Raw genomic sequence first — 6,193 nt, forward strand, 5'->3', positions numbered from 1 at the left:
TCATCAAGTTTGCCCCCGCGTGTGTATATTGGCCTTGTAAATAAGCCCACAAACGTTTCTAGTCTGGAAACACTTTTATTAGTCCTGAACAAAATTGAAAATGTCTTGTGAAGAAGTTAGTCTCACTATATTCACAAGCACTGATCCTATGCATGGTTTACTTAGAAGTATGTCTCACTTTATTGACTAGGGGTGCAGTCGGAATATTTTGTGGGGAATACTTTGTTAAGTTTTCCTGATTATAACGCTAACACTTCTGCCTCGGTCTCCAGTGTTCCTTTCACACTACAGTACCTGATGCATTTGGAAACTGTGGTTTTTTGACTAATATAGTGGCATGCCATGCTCAGTTCCATTCACTCCAGTGGGTGTGGTGTGATACAAATATGAATGTCATGGGACAACATTGCTACTCCGTCACCCTTTCCGTACATCTGCACTTTTCTTTCCCTGTGAAAATGGCGGGAAAGAATCGTATGCAAGTATGCCAGCCCAATCCTGCCAACCTAGCAGTTTGAAAGCACGTCAAAGTGCAAGTAGATAAATAAATAGGTACCGCTCCGGTGGGAAGGTAAACGGCGTTTCCGTGCGCTGCTCTGGTTCGCCAGAAGCGGCTTAGTCATGCTGGCCACATGACCCGGAAGCTGTATGCCAGCTCCCTTGGCCAATAAAGCAAGATGAGCTCTGCAACCCCAGAGTCGGTCACGACTGGACCTAATGGTCAGGGATCACCTTTACCTTACCTTTATGCCAGCCCAAACTTCATCACTTTACTACCTCAATTTTCCAGAGCAGTTTGTTTCGTTTCCCTAACTGTTAATTTCCACATTATATTTGAGCTTTCCTGTCACATAAGAGCCACTTCCAGAAAACTAATGGCATAAAGAGCACACTTAGCATTCTGTGTTAGTTCATTCCAGAAAAATAATAATCCATTGACAGCTCCCTTAAACTGGAAAACTGAGAAAGCTGGCTTCTGGAAATATGAATGTATGTGACACTGGAGGAGGAAGAGGAGGCTGTGCAGCGTTCCGCTACGCCACGCTGGTCCCCATGGCAACTCCTGACACTCCTCCAAGGCTGCGGAGGAGGATGATAGTGGACAAAGGGAGGGGAGAGTGGACAGGTGAGTGGCAGGGGTTAGTGCAGTGCTGGATTTACGTATAAGCTAACAAGCTATAGCTAAGGGCCCCACTCTCTTGGGGGCCCCAAAAAAGTTGAAAGGGGGGAAAAACTGGGTGTACATTTCCAAAATATAAGATAAAAAATAAAATAAAACCTACATACAGTAACAGTGTTTTGTGTTGTGTAGGCTCCTATGATGTAAGTAATGGGCCCCAGCTGCTAGCCTGCTCCCTAAAATATCACTGGTTTGCTCATTATGAGTCTTTGTAAATTGTCTTTCTAAAGGAACTTTTTTATTGCCAAATGCCAATGTGTTTGCATTATTAAATTTGTTATGAATAAAAATCATTTTAAGTTAGAGCTTAATAATTATTTCACTATTAATATACTTCTTCTTAATTGTATTTTACTGTTAATATACTTCATCTTAATTGTATTTCAGTTCAACAATTACTTTGATAAAATACATATTTTGTTATGTGCAAATGGCTTTAGATACCTATTAGGTCCATAAATTACCATACAGCATATATTCAACACAAAAAACAGCAAAATTTGTTGTTCACAGCTGGACATATAAAAGACAAAGGACAAAGGACATATAAAGGGCCCCATTACCTTCAGTAGCTTAGGGCCCCATCAAATCTAAATCCGACCCTAGGTCAGTGGGACGGTGCAGGAGGTGGTGCCCTGAATTGCCCTCCCAAAATGTTGAGAGGTATGACATTTTCCTCATAGGCTTCAGCCTATGGCCTCAGCAAGGTTTCATTCTGGACTACCACTGCTAAGGCTAACCATGGGTCTATCCTCTACATAGTTATGCATTTGAATTAAATTGCTATTGATGAAAGCAGGAATTATCTCCTTGTCCTAATCTCCTTTCCATCATGTGTGGTAAACATCTATATCTACTGCTACCAACCTCTACTATATTTCTCTGGTGCAACATTTGCTGAACAGAGGTAGGAACCGGAAAATATATACTCCTTGCATGTTAAGACTGAGACTGCCATCTCCTAAGAAAGTCTTCTGATTTGCAACAATAAATTGCTTTGCAGCAAATGCAGCAAATAATTGTTTTCAAATCAGAAACAAAAAACAAAACAAAACACTTGCACCTTCTAGAATGGATGGATTAATGCCAAACCCTTTGATATTTACTAAAGTAATTTTCTTCCTGCTTTGGTAGCTCACAGTGAGGAGTGTTGCTCAGCTAATGAAGTGCTTTCAACGAATCCAAGTCTTAGCTAAAGGCTGCTCACGAAATGCTTAAATAATGTAGAGCCCTTGATGGGAGAATATAAAGCAGAGCAGAAAAAGCCTTTGGTTTGGTTTCGCTTGATGTAAACAAGGAAACTGACCCTTGCAGCTGATACTTAAAGTAAAATTAGTGGGGCAGAAGGTTTCGGTTTACATCCTTCCTCCCAAATCACAGAGCTGGAAGGGAACTTGTTAGTCCGACTCCTGGCTCTATGCAGGCAACTCAGAACTAGAGAATCCCTAACCGATGCACCACAAATCTAGGTACATAGGTTCTATTATTGAACTGCCGCTACTATGTGGGTGGCACTGTGGTCTAAATCACTGAGTCTCTTAGGCTTGCCGATCAGAAGGTCGGCGGTTCAAATCCCCATGAGGGGGTGAGCTCCTGTTGCTCAGTCCCAGCTCCTGCCAACCTAGCAGTTTGAAAGCACACCAGTGCAAGTAGATAAACAGGTACCGCTGCAGTGGGAAGGTAAACGGCATTTTCGTGTTCCCGTTGCACCAGAAGTGGTTTAGTCATGCTGGCCACATGATCCAGAAAGCTGTCTGCGGACAAACACTGGCTCCCTCGGTCTGAAAGTGAGTTGAACACCACAATCCCATCGTTGCCTTTGACTGGACTTAACCGTCCAGGGGTCCTTTACCTTTACCTTTACTATCAGGAAGGTTCTCCTAATGTTCAGCCCAGATCTACACTTGTGGTGTAGTGGTTAAGAGCGGTAGTCACGTAATCTGGGGAACCGGGTTTGCGTCTCCGCTCCTCCACATGCAGCTGCTGGGTGACCTTGGGCCAGTCACACTTCTCTGAAGTCTCTCAGCCCCACTCACCTCACAGAGTGTTTGTTGTGGGGGAGGAAGGGAAAGGAGATTGTTAGCTGCTTTGAGACTCCTGAAGGGGAGTGAAAGGCGGGATATCAAATCCAAACTCTTCTTCTTCTTTTACCCTGGGCTCCTTCAAGAGGAAGGGTAGGATACCATGTCAACAATCTTCTTCTTCTTCTTATAGCAATCTCTGCCTGCCCACTACCAAGTGCTGCTGAACACAGCTGACCAAACAAAAGAAGGTAGCCCAGCTTTAATGAAGAATTTGATTGTTATCTCTGGGATTTTTAAACTTTGGGCTTTTTAGCTTTCCAATGGAATCTAGATAAGGCTTGCATGCCACTTTACATTATTATTTTATTTTATTTTTTAATTTGAATCATTTTTATATTTATTTTTTAAAGAAATCTCTAGGCGGTTCTTCTGTAACCTATCTTAAAACATCAAATTGAACAATGCAAAGTATCCAAATAAAACAGTGAAAAAGAGAGGAAGAGAGAGAGGGAGATACGGAAGGAAGAGAATCAGCGATTGTATGTGACTGCGTCTGAGTATGTTTGTCTGCTTCTGCGGAAACAGATTATATATATCTATCAATCATCTATCATCTATCTATCTATCTATCTATCTATATCTATCTATCTATCTATCTATCTATCTATCTATCTATCTATCTATATCATCTATCTATCTCATCTATCTATCTATATCATCTATCTATCTATCTATCTATCTATCTATCTATCTATCTATCTAATCTATCTATCTAATCTATCTATCTATCTATCATCTATCTATATCTATCATCTATCTATCTATCTATCTATCTATCTATCTATCTATCTATCTATCTATCATCTATCTATCTATCTATCTATCTATCTATCTATCTATCTATCATCTATCTATCTCTATCTATCTATCATCTATCTATCTATCATCATCATCTATTAAATATCTATCATCTATCTATCTATCATCTATCTATCTCCAATTACACCACTCTGGCTCTGATTTATCGCTATATATTAATGATCCAGTTACCTGTGACAAATACAAAGCTCTCTAAAGTGGAACAATGAAAAAGGCATGGACATCTAGGATTTTTTTTAAAAAACAACAACAACACACACACACACATTTGTCTCAACTTATTTCTGAGTTGTGAATCATCCAGAGAGGGGTGACAACTGATGGCAGATACAAATGCTATGTAAAACAATCCCGATGCATATTCCGCAGCCACATTGCGAGCCCAGAGGAACTGTCAGAGCATCTTTCAAGACGCTGGAATCTGAAAGAAGTGGGGATAGTTAACTTTTCCCTGCCAGAGGAGTATTGGAGTCATTTTTAGCAAGCAAGAGTGTGTGCAGGGAGCAGCCAAAGCAACAGCCCAGCAGTTCTGTTTCGAAGACAATATTGCACTCTGGCTTGCTATTACATTTATCTCCCACTTTTTCTCCAAAGAGCTTGAGGTGGTATACATGGTTCACCCCCCCCTTTTATCCTTACAACAAACCCCCACCCCCAAGAGACTATTTGTTTATTTCACACTGTGTACCCTATGCAGCCTTGTGTCTACAGGGAGGTCAACACAAGGTAGAGACTGTCGCCTGGGCGAGAATTCTTCTATGTTGGTTAAACATCTGCTTTACATCAGATAAAGATCCTCTCCTCAGTGAAGTTTTGTTAGACCCTTTTCTTTCCCCAGGGCTACAACAGTTTAACAAGAAGGTACAGCAACTCAGGCTGTCAGTAGAACTTTTGCGATCGATGTCCCTACCATTTGCTAAGGTTATTTGTTCGAGGCTCAAAGTTATCCCATGAGCTTCATGGCTGAGTAGGGATTTGAACCCAGGCCTATGAGGGCCTAGTCCAACATGCTAACTATGCTGGCTCATACTGAATTGCACACTATGCACACACCCTCAAACATTTCTCTGATGAAAATAGGCACCTTCTGTTCAATAATAATAATAATAATAATAATAATAATTTTATTATTTATACCCCCCTCATTTGACTGCTTTGCCCCAGCCACTCTGAGCAGCTTCCAACAGATATAAAAACATAAGGAAACATTAAACATTTAAAAACTTCCCCCAAAAGGGCTGCCTTCACATGTCTTCTAAAGGTTCTATAGTTACAGTGGTGCCTCGCAAGACAAAATTAATCTGTTCCTCGAGTCTCTTCGTCTTGCGTTTTTTCGTCTTGTGAAGCACGGCTATTAGTGGCTTAGTGGCTATTAGCGGCTTAGCGGCTATTAACGGCTTAGTGGCTTAGCGGCTATTAACGGCTTAGCGGCTTTAAGAAAAAGGAAACAAACTCGCAAGAACTCGCAAGACATTTCATCTTGCGAAGCAAGCCCATAGGGAAATTCGTCTTGCGGAACGACTCAAAAAACGGAAAACTCTTTCGTCTTGTGCGTTTTTCGTCTTGTGAGGCATTCGTCTTGCGAGGTACCACTGTACTTATCTCCTTGGCTCAAGGGTCGCATCACTCCATGCCCTTTTCTTTGATGAAAATAGGGACATCTTAAGGAAAAGCAAGGCATTCTGGGATCAAATCAGAAACCGGATGGCTTCTGTAAATCTGGGACTGTCCCTGGAAACTTTGAGGGACACTTGGATGTCTGTAATGCATCCTTTTCATGTTATGACAGCTATTGATAACTGAGAGTAAATCTTCAGTACAGTTCCTTTACCAACCTCAGTATTCTTATGCAAATCCTTCCTTTAACTTTGAAAAAGACTCATTTTCCTTTACCTCACAGGGCTATCTCTCTACTCCCTCGTTTTCCTTCTTGCTTTGCCTGCTCTCGAGGCATTCATCACTTATTGGATACCCAATAGCAGGAGCTGCAGGGAATATGGTGGATAGTGTTTACTTTGGGACTTTGGGTGGGGAGCCTTCGCTGGCATTGAATGGCATCATTACTTCCACTGCAAATAGTAGTGAGTTACCCAGTCTGGGTCAGGAGTGC

Source organism: Podarcis gaigeae, assembly GCF_964106915.1.
Source record: "Podarcis gaigeae genome assembly, chromosome: 3".
Lineage (NCBI taxonomy): Eukaryota > Metazoa > Chordata > Lepidosauria > Squamata > Lacertidae > Podarcis > Podarcis gaigeae.